At 44.6% G+C, this 18,476-nt stretch overlaps 1 protein-coding gene across 4 annotated transcripts in view; it reads left to right on the top strand.

Annotated features, from left to right (window-relative positions):
- Positions 1–6,423: 6,423 nt before the first annotated feature.
- Positions 6,424–18,476, top strand: part of Sptan1 (spectrin alpha, non-erythrocytic 1) — a 68,346-nt gene continuing 56,293 nt past the window's right edge. For all 4 annotated transcript variants that reach the window (XM_052182038.1, XM_052182039.1, XM_052182040.1 and 1 more), the window contains exon 1: positions 6,424–6,538. The gene's annotated coding sequence lies outside the window, so the exon portion shown is untranslated. The remainder of the gene's footprint in view (positions 6,539–18,476) is intronic.

Genomic DNA, 18,476 nt, shown 5'->3' on the forward strand with positions numbered 1-18,476 from the left:
GCAAGAGAAGTGAGACTGGTTCAGTCTGCTAATGTTAGAGACCAGCTAGACCACTTGGATCAGATGGCTAGACTGCACTCATTTTTGTTTTGTAACCCGGGTAAGTCTCACCTCTCTTAACTGCACACCTCCATTTACAGAACAACAGAATTGTCACTGCAGTCTTCACGCTGGCAGCAGCGTGCCTGGCAGCACATTCTGGGATGAGGTTTCACCTAGTATATCCTGGAACTTGTCTCCCTCACCTGCAGGGCTACCTGGCAGGGCCCACAGAGAATGCTGTCCTCACAGCCTCCTGCTCTTCCTGTCTACCCAAGCCTTGCAGAGGACCTCTGTTTTCCACAAACCGTGTCAGGGAACAGGGTAGGATGTACTGACTTCAGCATAAGAAAGTGGATGGGCCAGACCTTCCTCAGTCGGCAAGTGGAGGCTGTGCAGGTGCCAGAAAGGCATTCCTTCTGCACACTACTCTCCGATAGGAAACTGGCCTGTTCATAACTGGAATCCTGGTGCAAGTACATGGGCCCACTCAAGTTGTGCAGCTCAGTTTTGCAGAACCACTAAGCAGGACCCCATGTAGCTGTGGCTCTCCACCTTATCCCAGCACTGTCGCTAAGTGTGTATGTGAGGTTCTATATGTGGACAAGTTCCTCTGTCAAAAATGAGAAGCTGGGAGTGGGGCTGCATGCAGCTGATCCAGCACTGAGGCAGCTGAGAGGAGGAGTGAGACAGTAAGGTCCGCCTGGATAACAAGTACGAGGCTGAGCTGGGCTACATAGTCAGACTGTCTCAGACAGACAGAGTGTACAGTTAGGGTATTAACATACCAGAGTCTGCTCAGGAGGCTGAAAAGGATTGCTTCCTCCCCAGAGTTTGGTGTAGCCTGGACTACACAAGGTACTCTCGTGTGCCTGTCTCTTTCTCTCTCACCAGAGTCTCCTAGCCCAGGCTGGCCTCCAGCTTCTCTTTCTATTGGAAGATAGTCTTGAACTTTCCTGGTTCTCATGCCTCCGACCTCTAGGCTTTATGCCACAGCACCCAACACCCTAAGTCCTGTTTCTGTTTGAGACAGGGCTTCTCTGTGTAGCTCTGGCTGTACTCACTATGCAATCTAAAATGGCTTCAAACTCAAGAGATCTCTACCTCTGCCTTCCCAGTGCTGGGATTGAGGGGATTGAGGGCATGTGCCACTGGTTAAAAATACACCTGACTACATCTTTTAAATGGTTGCGGGGTGGGGGTTGGGGGGTGTTACAGAAAGCCCCTGTGAGCCTGCAGTGTGGGTTAGGAGATTGTGAGTTCAGTGTGTGGAACCCCTGGTCTCATGTAGCTTAGGCTGCCTTAGAAATTTGATCTGCCTAGGAATGTTTTGTCTGTGTGCCACATGCTCGGTACCTGGTCAAGTTGGAAGAGGGCATCAGATCCCCTGGAATTAAAGCAACAGCTATTTGTAAGCCACTGTGTGAGTGCTGGAAACCAAATGTAGCTCCTCAACAAGAACCAAGTGCTCTTAACTACTGACCCGTCTCTCCAGCCCTTTTTATTTTTGCCACAGTGTAAAAATAACCTTAAAAAAAAAAACAAAACATAGCTGGGCAGTGGTGGCACATGCCTTTAATCCTAGCACCCGGGAGGCAGAGGCAGGCAGATTTCTGAGTTTGAGGCCAGCCTGCTCTACAGAGTGAGCTCCAGGACAGCCAGGGCTAAACAGAAACTCTGTCTTGAAAAAACAAAAACAAAAACAAACAAAAAAAAAAAAACCCAAAACATAATATGTGGTCTCATGTGTAACAACACAGAGTGAATTTGGAGGTCAGCAGACAACTTAATGGAGTCTGTTCTCTTTTTCTACGTTGACATGGGTTCTGGGGCTTGAACTTAAGTTGTGAGGTTTGCATGCCAAGCTCCTGTACCAGCTGAGCCATCTTAGCATCTTAAGAGTATTTTTAATTTAACATTCTTCCTTTGGATGTGATTAGCAGTCTTGGTGTGTGTCATTTGATGCTGGTTATCCTAATGGAGTCTCAAACAAGAACAAAGATGATTGGAAGGCTGGGGTTTTGATACCCAATGATAATGTAGCCTCAGAAACCATGACCACCAGCAGCTGATGACTGTAGCTCCACACAGGCGCCTCAAATTCTTTGCCCCTGAATGCTATAAGCTCCATTCTCTTTGCAGCTCAAGTTCTCCCTCGTCTGCCTGCTTCCACTGATGCTTCTTGCCCTCATTCCATGGGCTGAGTGCCCAAATTTTTGTCATGTCATGCATTGTCCTATATCACTTTAGTACAGATATGATGATATGAAAATTCCAGCATAGAATTCCAGTACGTTGTAACCTTTGTCCACCCTGTCAGCCTTGGGGTCACACGTGCGTGTGCGTGCATGCGTGCATGCGTCTGTGTGCATGACAAATATGTGATGATTACAGTGACATAGTGAAGTTTAGACTTCCCTCAGTGCTAGGACAACATAAGCCACAGAGCTGCTCACATGTCTGTCACATGACTAATTGTCCCTTTTCTCTGCCACACTTAATGAATTTAACTGGATGTCCTGTGGATCTACAGAAAGCAGACAAGAGCTCTAGGCTTCTAGTAATGTGATGCACTTGCAAAAATACCCATTGTAACAGGGCTTACTAATAGTCCCTAAGGATTGCCAGGCTTCATTTACTAGATAATACCCAGAGAGATGGCTCAGTAGTTAAGAGCACTTGCTGCTCTTGCAGGTCCTGAGTTCAATTCTCAGCAACCACATGGTAGTTCACAACCATCTGTAATGGGATCTCATCCTTTTCTGGTGTGTCTTAAGGACAGCAACAGTATACTCATATAAATAAAACAAATCTTAAAAAAAACGAAAAAGAACCAAAGCCCTTTTCTGGCCTACAAGAGCACTAAGGGTAAACACAGCGTAAGAAAATCACTCATACATAAACTTTTTTTTTTTTCAATCAAGAAGTTGGAAAAACAAGTATGTAGTCTGGACTGCTCTGAGGCAGAAGGCTGGTGTTGATCTATAATGCTGGGAGTGAACCTGGGCCTCTCCTATAAGAAGTACATGAGCTCCGATGAGAGCTGCTGACAGCATCGTTGCTGGCAGCTAGCCCTGTGCTTTGGAAGCAGGCAAACAGGTGTTTAACAGAGAAAAGCAGAAACGGTGCCAAGGGGCAGTACCAGCTTTTCTAGGCTCTGGAATGACTACTTAAGTCTTCATTAGGCTATTCTGTAGATAATGGAAAACCAGCATTGTTGAAGTTTTCCATGACTTATGAAATGAAATGTGTTTAAGCTTAGCAGGAAATCTGGGCATGATGGCACCACCTCCTGCAATCACAACGCTGAAGCAGGAGGATTGCCATGAGCTGCAGGATAGACTAGGCCACAGCATGACACCTTATCTTAAACAACAAAAAAATTACATGTCATTAACCCCAGTACTCCAGGATGGCTCTGTAGGTAAAGGTACGTGCCACCAAGCCTGATGATCTGTATTTGAACCCCAGAATCCACAAGGCAGGAGGAGAACCAACTCGTGCAGGTCATCCTCTGACTGCCATATAGCACACATGAATACATGTAGCAGTTTAAGGATATAGTTTACACAGTAGAATATGTTCAGAAGTGCCTGGCCCAGATCGCCAGAACTTTCTCATCCAAGATGGAAACTGGTCCTTTCCCTTATCCAGTACTGTTATCTCTCAGACCCAGCAGTTGTAGATTGCAAGGTAGGCAGAATCATCTAATATTGGTCCTTCTATCTGGATCATTTCCCTTAGCATAATGTCCTCAGGTTTTACATAGTCACTATGTTTGGAAGACTTGTGTGACTGGCTTGCCAACTCTGCCCTTGCAGATCTGAGGAAAATAATTTTCTGGGCATGATTCTTCCCAATCAGCTTTACAGGGAGGTAAATAATGCAAGTGCTTGATTTGAACTTTGTAGAAGTTCAGGGTAGGGGTAGAGAGGTGGACAGGTGACAATTAGCACATTTCCCCAACTAACAACTGGCCTTTGGAGCAGGGAATCAGTCCTAGCTAGAGTTCTAGGTCTAGGGGCTTAGTGCCTGTAAGAAGGCCAGGGGAGGTGTGGCCAAGAACGGGGAGCGGAACCAAGCTGCCACACTGGGCTGTGTGCTTGCTTTATTTTTTCCCTCTGAAGTTCTTTTATAAAAACAAGATTATTATCTGCAATATCCCTTCCCCGTGCCCACGCATAATAAAGTGTGAGGCATGTGCTGAAACTGGTGGGAGGGAGGGAGGGAGGGAGGAAAGCAACAGTAGAAGCCACAAGGAATGGCTTTTGGATGGCTCGCTTCTCCTGCCAGAGAACAGGGTGGGCGGTGAGTGGGAGCCTGAGGATACTGTTATCCTGACCAATCTTCTGATCAGAAAACGGACCAACAAGCAGGATTTTAGTTTCCCAATCAAAAGAGACATATAGGTCTTGGATTTTGTTTGGCATTTGGGAGAAACAGTAGAAGCCCTATTTCAGTATGGAGCCAGGGAAATTAAATATCCACAGCCCAGAGACCCATCCTTTGCCAGTGATGGGTAAGGTCTTAGAAATTTTGGAGAGTAAAGTTATACTAGCCATTTTGTACCCAAGGCTGAATATCTGAGTTTTAAATTTGCTGCTTCTGACTAAAGAGGTAGTTACCATGGCCACCACCAGCTGTTTTCAGAAATGCACAGGCCCACAGCCTGTTGTAGTGGTACATGCCTTTCATTCCACCACTCTGGAGAAAGAGGCAGGGGATCTCTGAGATTGAGGCCTGCCTGGTCTACAGAGCAAGTTCCAGGAAAGCCAGGGCTACAAAGAGAAACCCTGTCTGAAAAAAAAAAAATAAGGAAAGGAAAAAAGAAAAGGAAAAAAAAGCAAAGTCCAGGAAGCAGCTCCTCAACCAGTTTTCTCTGTAAAGAAGATTGCAGTAAATGCCTCCTAGCACCTGCCTTTTGCCTCAAGCTTCTGTGAAGCTGCTGCTGAGTGCTGAGGTGTGGCCACTCCTTTTTTTTTTTTTTTTTTTTAAATCTCTCCTCTCTGAGGAAAATAACTAGGGATCTTTCACTCTCATGTCTACAGTCAGGGTAGCTTAGAAGTCACCTTGCAGAGCCTAGGCTCAGCAGAAACCAAACTGCAGAGGACCAGGAAGCTCGCGACTGGGCCTCGTCCCAGTTCTGGAGCAATGCCCAGTTCTTTATAATTATTTAACTAGAAGGGTGGCTTGGTAACCAGGAGACTGATGCCTGGCAGAGCTGCAGAACTCCCAGTCGGCCTGATTACACAGGAATGAGCTGGGTGCTACTCCAATGGTTGCCACACAGCTGTCACCCGAAATGGAGGAAGGGAAAAGGCCTTTGCAGTAGGGGAGTCTGGCTACAGAGTTTAGAGCCAGGCCCTGGAAAGGGGTTGTATATGAGACAGAAATTACAGAAATTTTGTTTTCCTCTTTTCAGAAGTCTAGCACCCACTTGCTTGACTGCTTGTGTTCAAATCTTACCTTTTCTGATTGCTTCTTCGTGCCTGACCTGGGAAGAGAGCTACCTTCTATGTCATCAGGATGCTAATTTGTAAAATGGGGAAGGCAACGTCTACCTTGTAAAATTAGCACAGAGATTAAAAGCCCAAGAGGTAGCACATACAGGGTCAGTTAAACAGCAAAGTTCAATTAATAGTGGGGAAAGAAACAGTAATGTCGTTTATCAACAGGGACGAATACACCCTATTCTACTGGCAACAGGAAGATTGCTGAAGAATTCTCCAAATCCTGAAATAAAAGTTGTATGCCACAGATCAGTCTTTCCTCCCCCCCCCCCCCTAATCGGGATTTTTTTTTTCCTACAACCTCCTCAAACACGGGGCCCCAAATCATGTCATTTCTTTGGCCTTATCCCCCACCAGAACAGGCAGACTTGGGTCTCCCAGCGCCAAACCTCCTCCTGAAAAAGTGGAGAGAGGGAGCCAACATTCCAGTGAGATCACCCGAAAGGGACAGGGCGTCTTTCCGGCCAGGGCAGCAACGTCCCCAGCTTGACTGCAGCGACGGGCCCCGCCCTGCCCTTCGCCGCAGTCTCGGAAGGGCTCCCAGGGCGGAGGGGTGCGGCACAGATTCTCTGCAGGGCGGACTGGGCGGGGCAGGATTGCTCGGGTCCCACGCCGCGGCGGGCGGATGCGGCGACTCCTCAGCGCCGCGCCCCGCGCCCCGCACCCCTCGCGCGCGCGCTCCCGTCATTTGTCCCAACCCCCACCACCCCGCCCCGCAGCCTCGGCTCCTTCCGGACACGCTCGGTCCTTTCCGTACTGCAGTCGAGCAGCGAGTCCCGCCTCTCGCGTCCCCAGCCCAGGCCCTACCCTCACGCTCGCGCTCGGCCGCCGCGGGGGCGCGCGCGGCCGCATATAAAAGCCGCGGTGCGCGCGCGTCGCCGTCACTATCCGCTGCGGAGCGAACGGCGTGAGGCAGGGGCCGCGGCGGCGCATCTTTTTCCTCAGCAGCCCACAGCGCGGCAACCCACGCCCCTAACCCCCAGGAGCCGGTAAGAAACGGCGGTGGGCGGGAAGGGAAGGAGCACGGGCGGCCGAGCACCGGAGCCATGCAAACAGATGAGCTGCGGAGCCTCGCGGGCGGCTCCGTGGGCCGCCGCCTTTTGTGGCGCGTGGGCTGCGGGGCGCGGCAGAGCCGGGCGGCGACTTGGAGAGTCACAGTCTGCGGAAGGTACGCGAGGGCCCCCGCCCGCGCCCGCGGCCCCACCCGTCGCGGCAGGTGGCGGGGGTGGTCCCCGGCAGCACCCACCCACGAGCGCCCCCGCACCGCCCTTCGCCCGCAGCAGCGGCGCTCGCAGCTCTTGGAGCCTCGCGTCTGCAGTGAAGGGCTCTCTGACCTTAATTTCATCCTGTGTGGCGGTCCCCGGCCGGAGGGCCGCAGAAAGGCCTCCTTTTTCTTTCTAGGTAATAAAATGTCTTTTCTCTCCAGTGCTGACCTGCGCCCGTATAATAGAGGAGATCCAAATCCAATAAATAATAGCATACAGCTCTTTTCTTTCTATACAAGACATTTAGTCGAAGGCTTCTATTTTTGTTTTTTGTCAAATTCTACTGCTGTGCTTGTGTGAAATGATGGAACAGTCTTTTGTCTGAAGCTGTCCCAGCAAATTTGATGAAATGCGTCTTAACGAAAAATTTGATTTGTATATGTGTAATTCAGGTACAAGAATTACACATATACATATCAAGAGGGCTTCTTACTTCTTACGTAAGTAAGGTTCGATGTGTTTTAAATGAATGTCTCAGAAAGGGTGAGATCATTTCGAACTGGTACACTTCACAGGGTCTTTTTGACTTTCATCTCTCTGTCTCTGTCCCTCTCTCTACAGGCTCTAACTGTGTAACTCTGGCTGGTCTGGAATTTGCTGAATACCTCAGGCTGGCCTCACACTCAGGATTTTCCTGCCTCAGTCTCTCAGATAATCAGGTTTTTCTATATAGAGACCCAAAACATTTTAAGTCGTTTTGGTGTTTTCGGAAAGCTAATTATCATGGCTGTCAAGGACTACAAGAGAGACCGAGCATATGAAGTATTTTAATAATGTGTTAAGAAATTGCGTTGTCATAGCAATTGGACTTAAGTAAAACAGAATGTATCAAAGATGGCAAGGTGGGGGTGTCTTGTAGCCAGGAAACCAGAGCTTAAGAATAGCACCAGCATCAGTGACTTGCATGAAACCATTGAGCCAAGGTTCCCACTCATACTAAATGTCTTAGATTTTAAAGGTCAAATTGAAGTCAAAGTTGGAAAAAAAATGTGCTGCAGTAGATCCCCTGCAGGAAATTAACAATAAGCCTTTTTTAGTAACTGGGCCATCAATTCCTCAAAGGGACCCTCAAAGTGTGTTGTCTGTTATCCAGGGACCTAGGTTAGATAAAAAGAATGGATTTCAAGGTTTGTTCTCTACCAGACAAATGTGAGACAGTTCTTTATGGCAAACCCTAGGCCTAGAGACATATTTTAGATATGCAGTTCCATTCCCTATTTTTGAGCCAAGGTCTTGATATGTAGCTCATTCCAGGTCTGTGTAGTTGGGCATAGCTGGTCTTGAACTCGTTATATTCCTGCCAACAAGCCTGGCTGCCACCACCCTTGACCCCTTAAAAAAAGAGGAGGCCTTGCTGTATGTCTCAAAGTCCTGGGCTCAAGCTCAGTTCTCCACCCTTAGCTCTCAGAGTAGCTGGGCCTGTGGCAGGCAGGAACTGCAGCAACCAGCTGTTCTCTGGTAGTGCATTTAGCCCTGGCTGTATGCTCTGCAGTAATCTAATACTTGGAGAAATCTCATGTCAAGTAATCTAATGAACAGGTTTAAGCAGGGAGAGTCATATTAAGTGTATCTTTTAGCTCCCTGGATTATAATTTTCTATTATTTTCCTTCTCTGCTTTCATCTCAAAGGTGGGGCTTCTCAGTTTTTCATAACTGAGAAATGGCTCCTAGGAATAGTTCCCCCAGTCTAGTCTATGGAGTGTACACTAAGGACAGAGGCCCTGAGGGTAGCCTGCCTTTTGTTATCAGTCCCCACTGCCTACTGGGGAACTTGACTGTATGCATCTGGTCTGCTGCAGCTCAGCAGCTGTGGCCTTACAGGGGAACGCCATGATCTGATGGCTAATGCTGACTCCAGGAATGCAGAGGTCCGCAGAGCTGGCCAGAGAGCCATCCGGCTGGAACATCCGTGCAGCGAGTGGCACCTTTCACATCTCTTACATATGCTGTTTCTACTTGTTTTGAGTAGAAAATAATAGTATTTTGTAAAGGTACTGCACCAGTAAACTTGCCCCAAGGTCAGTCTTTGTTGTTTGAATTCCTGACTATACTCAGGCTTTCATGAAAGCATCGTTTTACTTAATTACTCTTACAATGCAAATGTCTAAAACACCAAAGATTCCCATTTCAGAATATAGATGAGAAGAGGCATATTTATTTTTAAAAGAACATTTAGTATTAAAAATGAATCCTTGGGCAAACCGAGGCCTGAGAGAGAGCATGACTTGGCCAAGGCAGCACTTTCAGGTGTTGATAATTGTCCATACCCAGAAGCCTTGGCTCCCTGATTACATCTCAGATTGCTGGTGGGATTCAGACACTGGGGCAGTCTGTGCTGTTTGATTTTTGCCTGTTTTCATAGATTTGTTCTTCACTTTAAAGTGATTCTATCCCAGTTGTCCTTAGAAGTGTGTTGTCTTGCTCTTCCCCTTCCTCTTTAGAGTCCACATTCCTTCAACATGTTGTCATCGTTTCGTAAACGCAGAGCTCAGGTATTTGACCAGCATGCATAAAATGTGTTGCCTTTTGGGTATTTTGCCTGGCTTGCAGTGAAGACACATTGGTGTCTAAGAGGTTGAATGATCCAAAGAAGGGAGCCCTGCCTGCATGACCTTTCTGTTAAGTAGAAAGGTTGGTGACAGCCTGATTGGGACTGCTGGCTACATGATCAGAAGTGTCGTATGTTTACTCTAAAGTATCCAGAGCCTACTGTTCTCTACCTTTCTGTTTCTCCTTAAGGCATGAGTATATTGATCTCTTATTGCCATCCTGGTGTTTGCATGTGATGTTTGCTGATTTGTAATTGATGGCTACTTGGTTCCTAAGAACCAAGGGGAGTAAGTTACTTTAGATATTTAGAAAAACTACTTGAAAACAGAGTATAAATAGTGTTTTCCACTTCGACAAGTGCTGTAACCTGGGTTTGTCTCCTTTTCCATTGACTTAGCTCTACCATAATCCCTGTGATGGAATGGAACTCAGTTTCTTTTTTAAAACCAAGACTCTGGCAGGGTGTGGCGCTGCATACCTTGATCTTGAGAGGCAGAGACCAGCATTTCTGAAGGTTCAAGAATTGCCTGGTCTATATAGTGAGTTCCAGGACAGCCAGGGATACACAGAAAAACCCAGTCTTGAAAAAACAAAACACACACACACACACACACACACACACAAAACAATATTCTTGTATGTTTTATGTGTAGTGTTTCAGTGTTTGCTAACATTGAGCCTTTTTCAAAAAAAGAAAAAACTGCTTAAAATTGTCTTGATATTTAAAGTGGGAGGTAAAAATTTAAGGCTTTTTTAATAATTATAGCTCATAAATCCAAGGGCGGCCCCCTTTTATAAATGAGACCAGTTAATTATATAAGGTTTATAACCTTTTCTTGTCTTGAATCTTAATATATTGCACTTATAAACCCTTTTCATCTGAATTTTGCAGGTTGAAAGGTAAGTACCAGCAAGATAGTATGTGGGAAGCATCAGAAGTAAGTTGCCCAGCATTGCTCTGCATTTCTGGGTTTTGATGCAGTGCTGTATGGATCTCTTGCTTTCTTGATGCTTAAGTCCTGCTCACCTCTGCAGAATTGCGCTAACAAGTGGAACTGAATTAATCAACTTGAAGGCTGACATGTAGAGCCACTCAATCTTGACTGGAATGTAGTTGAAGCAGAAGGAGTGACTTTTTATTCATGGTGCCAAAAGCCTTGTTTCTGTACTGTTTACTGCTCTGCTTACTATCCTATCTGCTACTAAAGCCTGTAGCTAAGCTGGTTGCCAGTTGGTTTGTTTGATCTGAGAATCAACTCGCGCATAGTTTTGTAGGTGCTAACCGTTCTTTGATAGTGTGTTCTCAGGCAAGCTGTTTTACATCTGTGGATGTTAGTCCTCTTGCTTTGCAAATCTGAGATTCAATAAGTGCTGGCCTCAAAAGCCGCAGAGAAAAGGTATTGTCAGTTCTGCACATTTGGGCCCTGACTAAGCAACAAAACCCAAACTGATGAGTGGTTTTTATGACCTTTGCCTTGGGTGATTACAACAAATTTTTCCATTGAGCCAGCTGATTCCAAGTCCTCCTACCTCCATGATATTCAGCATGTTTCAGTGGCTTTAAACACAACCACAAGCAAAGACTTTCACCTTCACATGACTTTCTTTTCTTGAAGTGCCTAGGAAATGTGTATGAGGCTGTCCTAAACCACTCACTCACAGGTGCCAGATTTGTGGAGTCTGAAGCATTTGACCTTTGGTTTGAAAATGTTTTTATCTATAGTTTGTTTCTTTCTCTTTCTTTTCTTTTTCTTTTTCTTTCTTTTTTTTTTTTTTTACATTTTTTAAATTAGCAATAGTTTCTTAATACAGTATGATTCCTATCCACATATCTACAGTATCCTACACATATAGCTACAGTAGGAACGGGGAGAAATATCTCCCCGTTCCTACTGTAGATACATAGTGGCATGTAACTGCTTATAGATTACTGAAGGCATTTTACAATTCTTCAAGTACCAAGAAGGGCCTCAGGCAGCTGTTTCTTGGCATTGGCCTGGCAAACAAAGATACCTGTTAGATACCTGTAGGGTACCTGTTAGAATCTAGCTCAGTTGCTAGTGTGTACAGACTTGAGTTAAGCACAAGGCGGAGACACTCTTAAGCTTACTGTATCTGTGGATTTTTTTGTTAGACTTCCTACCTTTAGAATCAGCGAGATCTGGGGCTGGAAAGATGGCTCATCAGTTAAGAACATTGGATGTTCCTTCTGAGGGACCTGGGTTCAATTCCTAGCACATGGCAGTTCATACCTATCTATCTGTAACTCCAGTTCCAGGGCTTCTGACACCCTCACACAGACATACATTCAGGTAAAACAGCAAAGAACATATTAAAAAAAAAAAAAAAGAATCCATGAAATCTGGCAGTAGCATAAGAATGCTGACAAGTCTTTTGTGTTCATTACAATAGAGGACATAGCTATAATTCTTGTTTGATCCCCTGACATCAGCTCACATACCTTGTTTTGGTTTATGAGACAAGAGTTTCTCTATGTAGCCCTGACTGCCCTGGAATTCTATGTGTACACCAGGCTGGCCTGGAGCTCAGAGATCTGCCTACCCTTGTCTCCTAAATGCTGGGATTAAAAGCACCACCATGACCAGCTAAATGAAGCACTGTTCTTAAACATACAAAGAATATGTCCAACATTTTGGTTTCCCTCATTTATTTTCTGTGTACAGGGACTTGACTTTCAAAAATCAGAGTTGATTGGCAGCCTGGAGATAAACTGTCAGTTGATTGACTCCTAGGCAATTCCTCTGTTGCAGTTTTTAGGTAGTTAGTACTACAGATAGTTTGGTAAGTTTGGAGATTGTTTGTTTAGTGGCACATTTCCCAGATTCTTCCTTCTGTGTGATTTAAAGGTGCTAATCTCATTAGGTTCCTCACGCCCTGGAATTTTTTCTAGAGTTTGCCTTATCAGACTGCTGCATACTATTGTCAGAGCAGGGGTGGGGTTCTTTTAGTATGCAGCTTCAGTCATGGAAGGAATTTGATACACACAGAGTCCCAGAAATTCCAGTACTACTGACATAATTTTAGGTGAGAGGTTATACATCTTTGGGTAACAATAGTTTTTGTATTTATTTAAAATTTTTTTTTCATGTTGTCTGGCAATGATCGTTTCAGGAATGAAATGAAAGTAGAAATTCTTGCAGCTAAATAAGTCTACGGGGTGAAGAGAATACTGGTTTTCAGTAATATAAATAAAAAATCTGCAGTGGGAATGAGGTGACTTTCATATGTCCAGCTCTGCAGAGAGAGCCAGTTGTCCTTGGCAGAGGTCCCACCTTCTGACGTCAGCTGATCTACTGCAGGAAAGAAAAGTCTATTATTGCCTGACCAAAGTACTTGGTATAGAATTGACTCTTTCTACTTCACTGGGTCCACAAAGAGAGCCTTTTAGGTTGGTTAACTTCAGTGGGTACTGTCTGCATGGTCTCACTGTTTTGGTAGGGGCTGTTTGCTAGCAGCAGGCTCAGGTGTACTCTTCCGCATTATGGTGGGGACTGTTCGGTCCATCAGCAGGCTTGCTTCCTGTGATCCCCAGTCGTTTCACACCCCCCTATACTGGAGCTGGAACGCAGGGCCTTGCCCATACCAGGCGAGCACTGTACCAGGGAGAGCTACCTCTCCCTAGAATCCCAATCCCCCATATTTCTGAGACAGGATTTTTCAGATAGTTTTGAACTCATTCTGAGATCCTTCAGCCTCACTCTCGTGAGTAGATGGGCCACAAGGTTCAGCTACTAATGTGATTTCCCTGGCAGCTAAATGAGTTTTAAAATGTGAATTTTTGTAATAGACAGGACAAGCAGTCCTGAAGACACAGTTATCATTCAGTAACTCTTTTTAGTATGGTTACTGTTCCTGGGAGAAAATGTTTATTAAGAAGTTTTGTAAGCAAGCAAATTAAATATTCATTTGATGGTTTTCCTCTTTTTCCTGTTTTTTGTTTTTTGAGACAGGGTTTCTCTGTATAGCCCTTGCTGTCCTGGAACTCACTCTGTAGACCAGGCTGGCCTAGAACTCAGAAATCCACCTGCCTCTGCCTCCCAAGTGCTGGGATTAAAGGCTTGCACCACCACTGCCTGGCTTGTTTTTTTGTTTTTTGTTTGTTTGTTTGTTTAAGATTTATTTATTTAATTTATGTGAATACACTGTAGCTGTTCTGACACACCAGAAGAGGGCATCGAATCTCTTTACAGATGGTTGTGAACCACCATGTGGTTGCTGGGAATTGAACACAGGACCTCTGAAAAAGAAGTCAGTGCTCTTAACTGCTGAGCCATCTCTCCAGCCCTGTTTTTGTTTGTTTGTTTTGTTTTGTTTTGTTTGATGCAGGGTTTCTCTATGTAACTCTGTCCTAGGGACTCGCTCTGTAGACCAGGTTGGCCTTGAACTGCCTGCCTCTGTCTCCTGAGTATTGGGACTAAAGTCATGTACCAACCACCACTGTCTGGCTCCCCTCGCCCCCTTACTGTTTCCTGTGGATAAGGACAAAGGCAGTGCATAAATAAATCATCCAGATTGTTTTGTTTTGTTTGATTGGGTGGGGGATGGGGTCTCACTGGATAGCCCAGACTAGCCTCCAGCTGGAAAGCATCTTAATCTCCTCAGTGTTGATCACAAGGCATGGGCTATCAACTTGGCTAGCTTTTACTTTTAAGAAACTTTGAAGGCCATTTTAAGAATTGACTATAGGGGCTGGACACAGTGGTTAAGAGCACTTGACTGCTCTTCCAGAGGTCCTGAGTTCAGTTCCCAGCAACCACATGGTAGCTCTGGTGTGTCTGAAGACAGCTACAGTGTACTCACATAAATAAATAAATAAATAAATAAATAAATAAATCTTTTTAAAAAATTGACTATAGTTGTTTTCAACCCCGCCTACCTACAGAGGTCCAGAGCTGTGCCTTGCTGAGTTGTTTGTCTGAAGTCAGCCTGCGGTAGAAAAGAGAGTAGTTGCTTCCTTATGGAACATTTTTCGGAAGCACAGCTTCCTCATTGAGTTTCTTTAGTTAGCAGATTATTTGTCATTCTTGTCACAAATCTAACATTTACCTTAGTAGTAGTTTTACAATCTGGAGAAACAGAACCATTATCCATCCCCCGACCCCACTCCTTGCAAATGAATTTATGAATTTAGTCATTTAGTCACTAAGTGTATATATGTTTATTTTGAGACAGGTTTTCACTATGTAGTCCTGGCTGGCCTAGAACTTAGTATATATAGACCAGGGTAGCTTTAAACTTAAGAGAACCTCCTGTCTCTGCTTTTAGAGTGCTGGGATTATAGGCATGTTATATTATACCTGGCTTAAAGTTTTATTTTTTCAAATTGCCTTTCTAACATTTAAATGTTTAGAAACAATTCTTGTTACCATACCAAGAGAGTTAAAAGTACATACAGCAGAACAGACTCATTTTAAGAACATAAAAAAGTAAAGGTAACACCTACGGGCATTTGTCCAACTTCTAAGAGATGGTGTCCCACCTCAGAGTAGGTAGTTATTAAGATGGCCTTATTGCCCATGGTTTATCTTACTTCCTCACCTTAGGAGCAGAAAAGAAAAATTAGATAGTCCAGCAAAGGGAAACTGTTCCTGACCAACATCCCTGATTTTTCAAATTTCCTATTGAAAATGAGCTTTTACTTCCCAGTCTCTGGGTTCTTTCCCCATGTGACCCTGCTATCATTCCTACCCTCTTTTTTGTAGGGGGGGAGTCTAAACTTTCTTTGAGCAGAGCATGATATTGGGAAACAGTAAGAACGCCTTATGTCTCTAAATAGTTCCTGCTGCTAGAAGTAAAGGAAATCAGGTAGAACTCTGCTCACAGCGCAGCCTGTCTCTACATGATGTGTTCTGGCTTGACCTTGCATCTCATCCACCTAAGACAGTTTTCTGTTTTTGACCTGAACAGTGTATAGACAAATCACCCAGACCATGATTACACACACACACAACACTAGGAGCCTTCCCTGCAGGACAGTTCTTCACTGCTGCAGGACAGAAATTAGAGGAAAGCAGGAAACAGGCTAAATGAACATTCCTAGCTCCTTACACCTGAACTAGGAGTTTCACACAGTAGGTGTCTGCTATCAGGAGGGAGTAGGTCCAAGTGCTCTGCTCCTTACAGTGTAGCTGCAGCAGGGATGAGGTCCCAGGGATAGGGCTTGGAACAGTCTCATTCCTGTGTATCTTGTATGTGTAGGACTTCCCCGGGAAAGAAGGGATGGGACATTCTAGGCAAAAAAAAAAAAAAAAAAAAAAAAAAAAAATGTACAAGCCAGGCATATCTAATATCAGGCAGGAAAATCCGATGTTAAAAGTCATCTTCAACTCCATGGGAAGTTTTTTTGTTTTTGTTTTTGTTTTTTTTTTAAGTACAAATGGCTTTGAATCTTTCTAGAGAATTGTGTTTTAGAGGACTTCTTTCCTGATTGGGGAGGTGGCTCAGGGTAAAGCAAATGTTATGAAGTCTAGGCATAGCAGTGTGCTCCAGTGACTCAAGTCAGGTAGAAGGGGAGCTGTTTGGGCAGTCAAGTCAAATCAGTAAGCTACAGCTTCAGTGAAGAGACCATGTGTCAGAAAACAAGGTAAGATGGGACAGGAGAGATGTCTCAGTGCTGCTAAGAGCTGTGATCTGTGCCCTTCCTTCCCTCACTCCCTTCTTACCTCTTCTTACCACACTGTCCCATAATAACAATGATAATAATAATAAACTTAAGATGTTTATTACATATATGTATTTGTGTGTCCAGGGGTGCTCCTGTGCCACCGTGTGCATGGAGGTCAGTAGACAGCTTGTAAGAGTGGGTTCTCCTTCTGTCATGCGAATCCTGAGAATCAAACTGTGATCATCAGGCTAGCAGCCTGATGCTTTGACCAGCTGAGCCATCTTATGCATTGGATGTTTTAAAAAGATAGAGGAAAGTGTCTGACAAACTTGTGCACTTGGAGGCACATATGCACACATATAATACATGCACATACGCACGTGTGCTGCTCAGTAGTGGAGTGCTGCTTAGCATTCAAGTGGTAGATGTCCCATACCACAGAAATCAGACAACCAAACAAGTAACTCCAGAGAGTATAAGCTAAAAGACACAATGCTACACTTAAAATCACTTCACGTACTCCCTGGAAGGTAACATCTTCATCAGAACACTGTTCTTGAAGCTGGTAAAGGTGCACACAGTTCTCACCAAGCATTCTTTCCTGTGGGTGTGAGCAGCACTTTCAAGGGTTTTCATCTCAATCCTGAGCCTACCAGACATTCCCTCGTCCTGCAGTAGCAGGCAACAGGACAAGGGGAAAAGCTCCCAGGTATTTCAGGTAACACAGTTACACAGTTTTACACAGTTCATAGAGCAGTATCTGGACAGGACCTTCATGCTCATCTGCCCTATGTAACATACTCAGGATCCCCTCTCTAGACTGTACTTTGTTTTGAAACAGTCTTACTCTAGCCTAGGTGTGGGCCTAGTATTTGTTAACGTTTGCCAGACTGGCTCTGAACTTGTGGCAAATCCTTCTGCCTCTTCCCATCAGAGTGATTAGATTTCAAGCATGGGCCACTATTCCAGACACAGGCTGTGAGTATTTATTGTGTTTGTAAGTGTGTATGTCATGAGGGGACGTGGAGACAACTTTGTGGAATTGATTGTCTCCCATATCTATGTAGATTCTAGTCATCTAACTTAGATTGTCAGGCATGTGTGGTACACCAAGCCTAGTTTGGTTTTTATGAGTACTGTGTTTGTGCCTGGTGTCCATGAAGTCAGAGGAAAGTATTGAATTCCCTGGAACTGGAGTTATAGGCAGTTGTAAGCTGCCATATGAGTGTTAGGAGCCTAACCTGCATCTTCTGGAAGAGTAGCCAATACTCTTAACCTCTGAGCCATCTCTCCAACTCTTGTTTGCTTTTTGAAACATCTGACTCAGGTTAGCCTTGAAATCTCCATTCTTTTGCCTCAGCCTCCTGAGAGAAACTCTGTCGATGTTGAGAACTGAGTTGGTTGATGGGGATATGCTAAAGACTACTTTTAAAGTGGGAAAGGCCACTCGCCGTTCTTAGCCGCTCTGACAGTAGTAGGAATGAGCCTCACAAGTAGTAGCTTGTGCAGGGTCATGTATAGCTGAATTGTAGAAGCGTTCTATAAAGTTACATCTACTTTTCTGTGGTCTTAAATGACTATAGTCATATAAAATGCTTTCTTTTTCCCTTTGATGCTGAGATGGAACTGATGACCTTGCTAGGCAGGTGCTCTACTGTTGTACTGTATTCCCATGGTGACTTATTTCTTATGAGATCTAAGTAGCATTATTTTTGTTTCTCACATAATAGGTTAAATTCTCTTCTTGACATTAAATTTGGCAAAACTGCTTAGAAAACTACATTTTAGGGTTTAGGGAGCTGGAGAGATGGCTCAGCGGTTAAGAACACTGACCGCTCTCCAAGAGGCCCTGTAATGGGATCTAATGCCCTCTGCTGGTATGTCCGAAAACAGCAATGTAGTCACATATATAAAAGAAACAAAAACAAAACAAAAAAAATTAGGGTTTAGTGAAGCCCCATTGTCAGTTATACCAGTCTTCATGGTTTCTGTGACAAATAGAAAAGCTGGTTTAAATAAGAGTAAATTAGGGGTGGGAAACATATCTCAATTTTGTTAAAGTGCTTAGCATACATAAGACCCTGGGTTTGATCCCCAGTACAGCATAAAACCTGGTGTTGGTAGAACATTCCTATAATCTCAGCATCCAGGAGGGTCAGAAATTCAGGGTTATCTGTAACTACATAACAAGTGGCCAGCTATGACAGGAGACCTCTCTTTTAAAACACGTCACCCTGTGGTGGTGGTGGTGGCTCATGTCTGTAATGTCAGCACTGAGGAGACAGAGGCCAGCCTGGTCTCCAGAACAAGTTCTAGGACAGCCAAGACCACACAGAAAACCCCTGTCTCAAAAAACTTAAAAAAAAAAAAAAAAAGAGGAATTTGAACATCTACAATTCAGAATTAAGATGAAAAGATTTTTTTGAGTAAATTTACTAATTTTTCAAACATCAATCTTCCCTTTGAATATTGAAGCCCCTTAGCTCC

This window comes from Apodemus sylvaticus, chromosome 5 (assembly GCF_947179515.1).
Source record: "Apodemus sylvaticus chromosome 5, mApoSyl1.1, whole genome shotgun sequence".
Classification (NCBI taxonomy): Eukaryota; Metazoa; Chordata; class Mammalia; order Rodentia; family Muridae; genus Apodemus; species Apodemus sylvaticus.